Source organism: Chelon labrosus, assembly GCF_963514085.1.
Source record: "Chelon labrosus genome assembly, chromosome: 3".
Taxonomy (NCBI): domain Eukaryota; kingdom Metazoa; phylum Chordata; class Actinopteri; order Mugiliformes; family Mugilidae; genus Chelon; species Chelon labrosus.
The window spans coordinates 2302668-2316297 of NC_140339.1; the positions used below are offsets into that span (position 1 = coordinate 2302668).

General features: G+C 42.8%; 1 protein-coding gene across 1 annotated transcript in view; it reads left to right on the forward strand.

Moving 5' to 3' along the window:
* Window positions 1-9655: 9655 nt before the first annotated feature.
* large2 (LARGE xylosyl- and glucuronyltransferase 2) overlaps window positions 9656-13630 on the forward strand; it is a 30465-nt gene continuing 26490 nt past the window's right edge. Inside the window, exon 1 of the mRNA XM_084541025.1 lies at window positions 9656-10061. The gene's annotated coding sequence lies outside the window, so the exon portion shown is untranslated. The remainder of the gene's footprint in view (window positions 10062-13630) is intronic.

Genomic DNA, 13630 nt, shown 5'->3' on the forward strand with positions numbered 1-13630 from the left:
TCAGGGTTGATAGTGGAGCAAACGTGATCCGGACAAACTGTGGCCACTCATGTGTCCTCCATAGAGGGACTATTGAAATGCGCGGACATGGCTCGGGCTCGGGGCCAAAAGCGAGGAGGGCCCGTGGTCAGCTAAGAGACACAAGACAAGCACAGAGACGCTCAAAACGACCACAAAGAGAAGCAGTATGTTCACAGAGATGCAAAAGTACCAAAAAAGAGACATGAAATACCTACACAGAGACACAACGCTGCTGCAAAGACACTTAAAACCACTACAAATGAGACTTGTAACACCAGCAGTGATAGAACAACAAGCTGTAATTCATTTTCAAAAGGAGCCTGATATGAAGTGATGCCCAAAGCTTGACAGGCATGACGGAGCGTGGAGCATCAACCAATGTGTCTTTAGATATGAGGTCTTCTTTCACCTTTAAAGAGATAACACCACCGACAACATCAACTCACCCACAGTGTAGCCGGCCACGCTTGGCCATGCTCATGGTGTGATCTTGGATAGGGAGTCTTTTGCCTAGTGTCGATCCGATACAGATCTTTTAATGTTCAGTACTGGTCGATCCAAGTCCCGATCCGACCTTAAATGTCCCAGAGTTCCTCCCGCGTAGATTCCCAATGTCTTTCCTTGTCTTCTACTAGAGTCTGTTAGTAACTAATGTAGGTCGTTAGATTAGATAACTGTTGATTGAGTCAGTGAGTGAGAAAGTTCATGAACCCAACACAAAAAGAAACCGATCTGAAAGGATCAACTCTTGGACAGGATGTAAATACAGCAGCTAATGTTTAGACATTTTATCTCTTCTAGTGCTGCTGTTTCTGTAACTTTTTCATCTTAAAATCAAACCATGACTTTGTAGAGTAAGACTTAAGACTTTTCCAATCATTTTTGATTTTTTGGTCAATCATCCAAGAGTCAGGTCTGACTGACTGGTTTAGGGTTTTAAATGAACTTTGGTGGTATCTTGTTTTTGTGGTTAATGGTTCTCTAACAATATCTAATAAACCAGTTGAAACAAGGACAACCGGACTTGGTTGGATGATGTTTCCTATCAGAAACCTGCATGACGACCAGATGTGAGGTTTTAGGGATGTCCCCCGATCTATTAATATTGATTATTAGTTGGTCTCCTGTAGCTTCCTTAAGTCTTTCCTTGTCTTCCATGTCTCTAGAGTGGACTGGATTCAGTCCAATAAATCTTTCTGTCAAAGTTAATGTAGTGTGGAGAGGGTAGCTGGTACCTTGTGTTCTCTACTCCAGAAATGTTCTGGTCATCCAACGCTGCCATAAACTCCCTAACCCTCTCTGGAAGATGTTTCTCCTTGACGCTGTCTCCAGGAAACTTTTCTCTTCTTTTAAACGTTCAGTGTTTGTTGTTGTTGTTTGGGTGCAGCCTTTGACTGAGTGGACTCCATGGATTCTGTTTAGATGATCAACTACTACCACCTCACCACACATCCACATTACACTAGTTACTGACTAACGAATGACTCACTCTTCTTTGAGTTGTGGTAGCTTTGACGCTAGCCAACCACCATTAAAACAGAATAGGAAGAAGGCATTTTGACGCTACAGGGACGTAGTTTTGGTTTATGGCAGATCTAAAATAAATGACGACTAAATATCAGACTTGGCTGAAGCCCGATACCGATAGATAATTTTTTAAAAATGCCTGGATTGGCCCCTGATACCGATCGGGACATCCCTACAGTGTAGACTGGTTGCAAGAGTATAAACCAAGCTTTATTCCAGTGAGTGTTGTGGAGTGGATCCACTTTACGCCCTGACTCGCTTCCATTCTTGATATTTGTTCTTATCCTGAAAATATTTTGTTCCCTAAAGAGTCCCTGATAGAAGCATTTGGGTTTAACAGTTTATTGTGTTCTCTATAAACATGCATCAGTCTCAGCTTAGTGCTAAAGCCAGCAGTGCACTGATGTATTCCCGTGGTGCTGCAGAAGCTCGGCGAGCAGGATGTGCATAGATAGCTGCTCAAACAGGACGAGGCTAAACGAGAGCCTGGACGTGCTCCCGTACGCTGCTGCAGCACTGACAGACCTCTTTACGAGTTCATGTTATCTTTCCGGAGGGAGCGCAGTTATTCTGAGAACAAGTTTTGTGCAAGAAAGTAAGTTTTAAAAGTCAAGGGTCTCAGCCACCGGCCAAGCAAATGTTGAGTCATCGTTATTGATCGACAGCCCCGTAAACCCCCACGGTTCTGCAGGTACGTTTGCTCTGTAGGACATTATAAATTTACTCAAACATCAGGTGGAAATACAGCAGCTGATTTCTTAGAATAGCTTCTCAACAGAACCTCTGACCCTCTCTGCTGTCCTGAAGCGGACTCTGTGTATATGAATCTGCACTGTGTAGGCAGACACAAGAGCTCTTGTGTGTGAATGTGCGCTGTATAAAGTGCGATTGTCGTATTATTTATACGCTTCATGTGGGTGGGCAGTGCAGAGCCAGAGGGCAGCGCATGTTTACACTGAGAGTGATGGAGAGATACTCTGCTGCGCTATCAAACACCGATCCTGCGCTGTGTGAATCTAAAGTAGCCCGGCTGCTGTTGTCCTTTAACTCCCGCTCTGGTTGTTGTGCTTCCCATCCAAAAGTGTAGTGCACATGTTGGGCTGAATTAGTATGAGAGGAATAACTTGTGGAGCTAGCTGCATCGTCGAGAGCCACTGCAGAAGAAGCAGAGACAACGAGATGACCTTGAAGTCAAAGCCTTGACTCTAAAAGAGAAAGGAAATGTGACGGAGATGTGGCACTTATGTATGTTTTTATGTGTTAATGTGAGAAAGGTCACAGTTTCCTTCTCTTGTAATTGTCATCTCTTGGGTGGATGCTGCAGTCACATGTTTCATACCTATTCATTCTCCAAATCTATTTCCGAAGCACTTTATTGAAACCTGTTTAAGTTTTTTTTTTAATCTAAAGTTCAGGTCGGGGCTCGTCCTCTCTGGCTTTTCTTCAGGTTTCTTTCCCTTCATCTTTTTGTCTTATAGAAGGGTTGAGTCTGATTTTAAGTTTGTGTCAGAGTTAGAGAATGCTTTCTGTCAGTTGGGATATTAAAATGTCTGGAAGCACAAATATACAGTGGTTGTTTGCGCTAGATATGTAGAAACTTGCCGCTAGCAGGGAACAAAACTTTGCTTCCTGAAAGTTAAACAAATAATTTGACAGGTTTGAATAATGAGCTTGTTTCATATATTTTTGATTTTTGTTTTTGCAGGTGTAACGGAAAAGACACCACTCCCATGTTTGCTTTTTTTGTTTGCCGTTTTGCAGGAGAACTATTCTTTGTTCTCCTGCAAACAAAAAAGCAAAGTTTCTCTTAGAAAAAGTAACTTCCATGGTTCAGATTAGAATTAAAACTAGATTACGGCTAAAATGGGGACTATGCATGTATTGATCATAGTTAAAGGTGGTTAAATGTGCTGTCATCATGTCTTAGAGCGTTTCCACCAGTGGCGGGCCGTGCATTTTCCACCTAAGCCTTCAGTGCTCTGCAGCCTTATCCAAAACACCTCTTAATACGATTGTTGAGGCCACTGCCATAGAAACGTCTACAACATACAAATACACGATAAAACGGACGTTGCGTCGTATCTCATATAGCGAGATGAATGTCATTTCAAATAAAGCCTCCCTCTCACTCACTGCAGCCACCAGCACCACATACACTATATTACCAAAAGTATTCGCTCACCTGCCTTTACTCATTCTATGAACTGAAGTGCCATCCCATTCCTAACTCATAGAATTCAATATGATGTCGGTCCACCTTTTGCAGCTATTACAGCTTCAACTCTTCTGGGAAGACTGTCCACAAGGTTGAGGAGAGTGTTTATAGGAATTTTTGACCATTCTTCCAAAAGCGCATTGGTGAGGTCACACACTGATGTTGGTCGAGAAGGCCTGGCTCTCAGTCTCCGCTCTAATTCATCCCAAAGGTGTTCTATCGGGTTCAGGTCAGGACTCTGTGCAGGCCAGTCAAGTTCATCCACACCAGACTCTGTCATCCACGTCTTTATGGACCTTGCTTTGTGCACTGGTGCACAGTCATGTTGGAAGAGGAAGGGGCCCGCTCCAAACTGTTCCCACAAGGTTGGGAGCATGGAATTGTCCAAAATGTTTTGGTATCCTGAAGCATTCAATGTTCCTTTCACTGGAACTAAGGGGCCAAGCCCAGCTCCTGAAAAACAACCCCATACCATAATTCCTCCTCCACCAAATTTCACAGTTGGCACAATGCAATCTGAAATGTACCGTTCTCCTGGCAACCTCCAAACCCAGACTCGTCCATCAGATTGCCAGATGGTAAAGCGTGATTCATCACTCCAGAGAACGCGTCTCCACTGCTCTAGAGGCCAGTGGCGCCGTGCTTTACACCATTGCATCCGACGCCTTGCATTGCACTTGGTGATGTGTGGCTTGGCTGCAGCTGCTCGGCCATGGAAACCCATTCCATGAAGCTCTCTGCGTACTGTACTTGGGCTAATCTGAAGGTCACATGAAGTTTGTAGCTCTGTAGCAATTGACTGTGCAGAAAGTCGGCGACCTCTTTGCACTATGCGCTTCAGCATCCGCTGACCCCTCTCCGTCACTTTACGTGGCCTACCACTTCGTGGCTGAGTTGCTGTTTTTCCCAAACGCTTCCATTTTGTTATAATAGAGCTGACAGTTGACTGTGGAATATTTAGGAGCGAGGAAATTTCACGACTGGATTTGTTGCACAAGTGGCATCCTATGACAGTTCCACGCTGGAATTCACTGAGCTCCTGAGAGCGGCCCATTCTTTCACAAATGTCTTGTTTCACAGTCTGCATGCCTGAGTGCTTGAATTTATACACCTGGGGCCAGGCCAAGTGATTAGAACACCTGATTCTGATCATTTGAATGGGTGAGCGAATACTTTTGGTAATATAGTGTACGTCAAATGTAGCAGAAGCTGCTCTGAAAGCTCCCTGCTCACTTCATAACTTCATTCACATCGACAGTAAACACAGATAACTTAGTTCTTGTGTAAAGAAGCAGCTGGAACTTGTAATTCAGAAGATCAGTTTCTTTATCCACTTCTTCTCTTCTGCTTCTTTTTTAATTTTTACCAGTTTAGACACTAAAGGTCGTATGACTGCCCTCTGCTGGGTTGAATTATTTACTACGACCACACTTCAGTGTCTGCTTGCTTTCCACGGTGTTAAAGCTGTTTGATCAGTTAAAGATTTCCCAAACCGTGGTCATAACACAGAACATGCATGTTAAACAAAATGCCAGCCCAAATATTAACACATTTCAAACAAAACATTAGTTCCGTTCTTCTCGTTGTTGTCTACGCCCATAACTTGCCCCTGTAGATTTTCTTCGGATTGTAAAAGTTTACTACGCTGAAAGCTTTCAGGTAAACATTATAATCCTGCACCTATAGTTTAGTTTTTCTTTGGCTGTTGGTGAAATTGTCAGCAGGTTCCACAATTTCAGAATCAGGACATCTGAGAATTTTATGTTTTTTGTTATCATAAAATCTAGTGATGACATAAAGCTGTAGAGTGCTGGTTGGTGTGGATATAGTTTGCAGAGTTCAAACTTCCCTGGTTTGGCAGCAGGTGCAAGGAGGAAATCAAACCCCTCACCCCTGCCCTCGCCTGTCCACTGACGCCCTTCACACCCACACCCCCACCAGCCTGTCTCCATGTCCGCTAAGGAAACACAAGCTTCCATCTCTTCACCTCTTGTTTATGTGCTACCAGCCTGGAGAAACACCCCCCACTGGGCCAGTAAACCTGACCTCTCACCCCATAACAAGGAGCCAAGTGTTGGTGTTAAGTTGTCAAGTCGTCTGGAGGACCGTTACCCGATCCTCTCGCACCGACACAACTCCAGTCGGTGGACAGAGGGCTATAAAAAAATAAGATGTTTTTCTTGGAGTAAACTGGAGAAAGTGTTGCTGACCTGTTGACCTCGGTTTGTTAAAAGCTGGTTTTATCTCAGAGGGGGAATAATATCTCACACTGCACTGCTCGTTTATTTTTCTGACTTTCTCCTTTCTTTCTTGGATGGAAAAAAAATGTAAAGATACACGAAAGGTTACTCTGTTAAGCTCAAACTGTAGTAATAAGTGGTTTATACTTCTACGGCGACAACGCAGGCCCCTACGCAGACCCTAACACCGTAGACTGATGTGTACCTCCCAAGAAATGTAACTATGTGCTGTGGCGATGCAGACCACAAGAGCTGTGATTGGTCCGCTTGGTAGTAGCGTGTTTCCACTTTAGTATTTCTGTCTGCTTCTCCATCTCCACAATTTTCGATTGTTTTGGATCAATAAAGATGGAACACACTGAGGAAAGGTTAACTGAGGAGGTTCAGAGACACAAACATTTGTACGACTCGACTTCGGCGAAAATTAGCCGAAGGTTTCAGTCACCGTTGTTGAAAATGAACCCTACTGCCAAAAAAGACACGCCGCCGACTTCTGTTTGGTTGGTGTTTTTAAAGAGGGAGCAAGAGTGATGAGTGCTCAAGTATAAATGGCTCTTACTGGTGTAGGCTATGTACGTAGGTTACGGTAGTACTCTAAAAGCGCCTTAACACTCAAAAATACTGTTTATCATACACAGTATAATTTAGTTTAGTGTGATGGTTTCAGAAGTATTCAAAGGAAATCAATATCTACCTGAAACACAAGGAGGAACTCATTCAGATTTGTTGCAGCCAAAGCTTAAAGCTTGAAACAAGAAGCAAGAAATTTGTTCTCACTCTGAGAACAAGAACAAAGTTCGTTTTGGCCAGGTAATTTATACTTCAAGAGAAACACATCATCTCATGTGTGAGTTGCAAGTCGCTCTTTGAATGCGGAGTAGCAAGCCTGTCCTGTCCTGGTTCTTTTGTTTCATGTAGACTCAGCAGTTTTCAGCGTTATTTCACATTATTTGTAATTTTGGAATTAATATCTATTTTCTAGGAATGTGAAAATATGACACCGAACTGAAAATGAAAAACCGCGATGCCCGACCCATGGTACGTACCATGATACTCTCATGGCAAACTGCAATTTATGTATTTATTATAATTTACTCTGAGTTGTTATGTCCCATCCAGGCTCACAAACCAGACTTCTTTTTATAGAATAGTGTTTTCATTTTTTTTACGACGAGAATTTTTAGTGTTATGTTGAGTAATGTGAAGGCAATGCGTAATCTTAATAAAGTTAATTAGATCTGTTGTTATAACTACTTTTATGATTAAAAATGATTATTGAAGTGTTCTTTGCATTGGTGAAGCTTCTCCTGTGCAACATTTCATTACACTGCACTGTGTGCAATATCGCATGGTGGGAATATATGTATTTTAATTAAATATATGATAATTAGAAAATTCTGTAAGAGGTTTTCCATAATTGACTGGAAGTTAGATTTGACTCAGAATATCATATTTATTTTTTTAAACCCAGCTCTAATAGACGTCTTAGATTTTGGGCGTGAAAGAACAGAGCATCATCTCTTTTGAAATCAACAATCAAAGAGACGTATTATTGCAGAGAGATCGTGTTAGTGATAGGTGTCTGTGATAGCTGCTGTGGTGATAGTGACCTTTAATAACCTTCTGAATCGTGGTGGAGCCAGGTAGAGCCATGCTCAGAGTTTTCATTACAGAAGGAAGTGTTTGTAGCGGTGTTTGTGTGGAGCGTTCAGTTTCTCTGAAGACATCAGTTGGTGTGTTGAGCTGTTTCCAGAGAAGAGATAAGAGCTGCAGCCGGTTCCCAGCCTCCCCGTTGATCCTCTCCACTGATCTCTGTCCGTAATGAAGCATCCGTCAGCGGAGCTTCGTTAGCTCAGGCATGCAGCGTGCTCAGACTGGTTGTCGGCACGCTGCTGCCAAACACTGCAGGTCTGTCTGCTCTGTAATTACAGAGCGCCCACTCCCTCACGGTGCATTTGATAATACAGGGCTTACCTCCGTGCCTCCGGGCGCAGGAAAAGACTAAGGATGAACCAGGATGAATTCAATCCAAATGAAATCACATTTGGCAAACACAAGGCTATGAGCAAATACCTGCAGGTCTTCCGGTTTGTTTGTTTAAAGGTTTTGTATGATAGGCCAAGAAACAGCCATAGGAATTCATTGAAGGCCAGTTTCCTTGACGAGTTATACATTAAACCGGGAGTTTGTTTGTAACTAATGTAGGTCGTTAGATTAGATAACTGTTGACCGAGTCAGTGAGTGAGAAAGTTCATGAACCCAACACATAAAGAAACAAATCTGAAAGGATCAACCCTTGGACAGGAAGTAAATACAGTAGCTAATGTTTAGACATTTTATCTCTTCCAGTGCTGCTGTTTCTGTAACTTTTGAGTAAAACTTAAGACTCAATAATCCAAGAGTCAGGTCTAACTGACTGGTTAAATGAACCTTGATGGTATCTTGTTTTTGTGGTTAATGGTTCTCTAACAATATCTAATAAACCAGCTGAAACAAGGACAACTGGATTTCTTGGCGATTTTTCATCCAAGTAGGAGCGTCTGCTGGTGTTTCCCATCAGAAACGTACATGACAAGGGTCTGGTAGTGACCAGATGTGAGGTCTTTGGTAGGGATGTCCCCCGATCTTTTAATATTGAGCATCCGTTGTTTGGGTGCAGCCTTTGACTGACTGGACTCTGTCTGATTGAACTGACTGGATTTTATTTATCGGAACATCCCAGTTTTTGGATATTCTACGATCTGGATGACCGAGAACCTTCAAACGTTCCCTTTACCCCATCCACACCTTGAGATGCCACCCAGGTTTACGTTAATAAAACCTTGGTACCCTCCAGTAAGTTAGAACTGAAGAAGCTTCTTTGACGAGTGGTGAAACCTCAAACAAGTCGTCTAAGAAGATGAACAACATGATCAGAACAGTGTGGATGACAATGCAACAAACACTGATGATTAAAAACATTACGGACACCTCCTCATGGACACCTTTGGTCCTCGAGACTCTCCAGGAACTCTAAAGGTGTCCCTTCGTCACGTTGGCATCTCCTCCTTTAAGTCCTGCAAGTTGCAAGTTTGACCTGCTGCAGATTGATCCAGGACATCCCGCAACACCTTCGATTCTTGTTTTGTCCCTCGTCAGTAGGTGCTCACCACTGCTGACCAGAAGCACCCCAGGCTTTCCTCGACCCATTTCACCTTTCTGAAGGTTGCCCAGGCCTCTGCACTTGCCATGTTCTCTTGATGTTACAAGAACAAGTTGAGAGCGAGCTCGTCAAATACTGTTGAATCTGTATTCCTAGATCGACAATAAAAGTATTGTGTGCTTCTTACAGACTTCAATACTTTTTTAAAAAATTTACTACTTTGCAACAGCAGAAACATGTTGAGAAGTGAAAGGTGCATCAACAATAGTACTAACTTCAGGAAATAAGCTACACATTCAACATTGTCAAGCAGTGGCAGGTGTATTCGTTGTCCAGCAAATAACGCCCGTGCAGAAAGAATCTCGTAAAAAAACTTTTGTTAGCCTTCACGAGCAAACCGTTCACAAAGAACGTCTGCATTCCACGGCTTAGAAAAAGTCCCACAAAGCTCCTCTGTTGTGCTCCTGACAGCATGTAAGGTGACACCGCTTCATTCTCCCTGCTATTTCTCCTCTTTCCACCTTTCTCCTCCCATCTGTCTGACGGCGCTGAACTCGCTTCTTTAAAAGCCAGAGGACAAGAGGAAGGAGAGGGGGCTGAAATCAGAGCCGTTCCCTCGGAGGAGGTGGAGGCGATTTATGGCGTGCTTGTGCACGAGGAGGAGAAGGAGGAGGAGTTGGAGGAGAGCAGGCAGAGAGAAGGAAAGGAGGGCATGAAGCAGCGACAGAGGTTGAAGAACTGGGACAAAAGTCTGCAGAGAGATAAAAAGAACTCTGGAGTTTATTGTCAGAGCTGGAGAGATCGAAGGAGGAGGATTAGGAGGAGGAAGAGCTCTCGGTTTGTTCTGTGAGGTTGAACTTGGACTTGTAACCACATGCTGAGATCGTAGAGAGAGCGTGGGACAGGAAATATCCAGGTAAGACGACGGGGCAAAGGTCTCTGCTGCCGTTCACCGGGTCAGTTTCTGCATGTGTGTGTGTTTTAAGGTTTTTCCTTTGCCTTGTTTCTGCGTCATCAGTTTTATTGTAGAATATGTAGACCTGGAAATAAAATGGAATATAAACTCTGAGAAAAGCTGTAGGAGTGAAAGAGATATTATCAGAATATATATAAGTGTGTGTGTACAGGAGGAGGAGGAGTGCAGCTTCCTCCATCCAGAGCTGAGATTGTTTGTAATGCAGATTAAATCCACCTCCGTTCTGCTTTGTTGTTCTTTCAGCTTCAGGTTTCCTGTCTGTTGATCCATCAGATAATATTTTCATGTCTCATGTGACGGCTGACTTTTCTTTATCTGTTTGACTTTGAGATTTATTACACGGCATCTTTACAGCCGTCTGCTTCGGTGTACCGTAGGAGCTGTGCGTCGCGATGTTTTACGAGCAAACACGTTGGATTTTAGCTCCATGTTTTCTGTTTAGTTTTGATTTAATTTGTCCAGGTGGTTCCTGTCACACTTCTAACCTGCAATACAAAGGAAGTGAATGGAATATAGGTTGTAGTGCATTCAAAGACAACAACTGCACAACATTTAATGTCTAGAGTAGAAGAATCAAGATGTCTCCACGTCTCCAACGTCTCTGTCCACATGGATTCCAGCTCTGGTCATCTTCTTTCAACAACTATTGGTTTTTCTACCTTCATATTTCTGTTCCTCCTGGAAACTCCTCCTGATGTTTAATGAATGGACCAAAGAGAAACCACTGGATTAAGTGTGTACATGGTTGTTAGGAGCTAATAGTTTCCTATTGACCAGACCAAGCAATACAAGATTACGAACGATTACATAATGTTATGCCGGATCCATGCAGTACAGTACAGTATATGAGCACACTATCGGAGACCATAACTATGCTAGTGACACCAGTATCGGGACGTCCTGAGGAATCCCCAGGACAAGTGTCAATCAATCAAAGTTCAACCTTCTGTGCACAAACAACCAAACCTCGCCCCATGACATCACGACTTCCATTTCCTGGTCTGGATATTATGCTTTCATAAGCTTCATAATCGTAGAATAAGTGGGTCATAGTCTTAGTCATTGTTAACTTAAAGGACAAACATACATTATATAAAGGATTCTAGGTGTAGTTTGGGGGATTGTTCAAAAGGAGACTTTCTAAGAAAAGAGTGTAAAGAGTGAGACAGAGACACAGACAGAGGACAGTGCATCGCTGTGAATCCTGCATCTGTGGGACACGAGCAGGGAAATGAAATGAAAAGATCATCCCAGGTCAGAAACCAACTAATCCTACCTCAGCTTTCTCTGGTAAATCACAAAGAAATACTCTCGACCTCACAGAGCAGGCCAGCGGGCCGGTGTGCTGACAACACAGCAGATTAAGTCGAGCACAGCCCTGTGACCTAAAGGAATCAAATAAAAATCAGATCAGAGGGATGTACCTGACAGTCGAATTATTACAGGAAACTCAAAAAGATGAGAGAGAGAAAATGTTAAGAGAAGGAAATGCCTGCTGACAAAAATGTGGCTGTTCTGTCCATAACTCACAGCAAGACTAATAGTCTACAGCCATGCTAGCAGCTGCGTGAAGCTTTGCTCTGAGCTGAATGCTAACGCTAGCATGCTAACATGCTCACAATGAGCACAGAGTACAGCTGAGGTGCTGTTTGTCAGCACGTTTCCTCTAGTGGGGTGGTGGTACCTGGTGAGGTAAAAACCCAACGTGAAAGTACTTAGGGTACTTTGGTTTTATCCAAATGGAGAGTGGGCCTGGTTCTATTTTTACTAGAACCTTCGTAAAATATGTGTTTTGCTTTGTGCTATTTCCATAAACTCTTGGTCCAGTTCTAGTCAAGGAGTTGCTGAATGATATCATTGCTATCAGGGTGTTTTCTACTATCTGATCCAGATTTTAGTCCCGGATGAAAAATGTCAAACTTCGTCTTTGGTTTACATCGATTGTTAGTGGGGGGGGCCTTTGAGGGGAGGGGCCTCTGTGGATCATCCCACAGATACTTGATCAGTTTGGGATCTAGTGAATTTGGAGGCCAGGTCAACACCTTGTGCTGTTCTTCATGTTTTATTTTAGTTGTTCCTAAAGTGTTTTTGTGTGTGTGTCTGTGTCAGGCTGCATCCTGCTGGGGATGGCTGCTGCCATCAAGGAGTGTCATTGCTATGGGGTGGGGGTGTCTGGTCTGGTCTAGGTGGGTGCTACATGTCTAAGTAACATCCACACCAATGAATGCCAGGTCCAAAAGTTTCCCAGCAGAACATTGAATTCACTTTGAGACCATCATGAACATGGTCCTGATAGTTGGAGCTATTCCTGATTTATTTTGTCTTTTCAGGTGAGCTTCACCTCCCAGCACCTTAGAGCTGAAGAGGTTAAGCATCTTATGTCTTTTATCGTAACTGATGTTTTCCAAAGCATTCAACACACCTTTGTTCTGCGTGAGATCTCTCCGTTGGCACCGACCGTTTCCAAAGAAAGACCTTATCTGACTCACACTCAGATTCCTACTCTTGCTCTTGTCGGATTAAATCGCATCTCATTTTTCTTTTGTCACAAACCACTTCACAGAGAATTACTGGATCATTATGTGACAATTTATCTTGAGTGTCTCTTATTGTCTAGACAATTTTCTAAATTTGTATCGACCTGTGAATCACAAGCACATTTCCAACACAGTCGATAGAGGAAGCGTCGGGTACTTTCAAGGGTTTTAAGAAAATGATGCATTGTGTTGGTGAATAATAGTTTGTAAACTGACGTCCACATCAGCCTGAGCTTCCTAAATATACTCGTAGAAAATTCTTGAATTGGAATCTTTAAGAGTTTGAGCTGCCGCACATTATAGATCCACTGAGTGATCAATAAATATTGATTTGAAACGTCGATGTTTATGCAGTGTCGGTTAAATTGCATGCTTAAAAAGAGTGACATTCAATTCTCACTCCATGATGTACAATGTACTTAATTTCCACAGACAATAGAAAGTCGGCGCAGCACATTCTCAGGTTATTGTTCGTCTTTCTGCGTGACTCGAATAACACCGACGTCGGTTTATGAACCGCCCTTCACTCACCTAACACACAGTTTCCTTTTGTCCCTGAATTATACCGACGAGCTCTAATAACTGCAGTAATTTTATTTGCTCGATACCAGCAAATAATCAGGAAATTATGAGGAAAGAGAATTACACGGAAAATAAAGCAAAATTTATTTTAAACGACCAAACATTGTTCTGATTCCTCATAGTGAGGTAGATCCTTAAGGTTGGTCCAGTCCTCAAAAGCAGCAGTAGCTGTTGGTGAGCTTCTTATTTGTGATCATTTTACAAAAATGTTGCACCTCCGCATTCACTATTTCAAGATAATTATAAGTGAAACCCCCTGACAATAGTTATAAATGTATGTTTTTCTTAATTTTAAGGAATTAGCATACATTTCCTTTCATTCTCCGAATCTGAATTCTATCATCATGTGCTCAGTGTCTGAGAGTAGTTAGTGGTGCTGACGATGAAAGC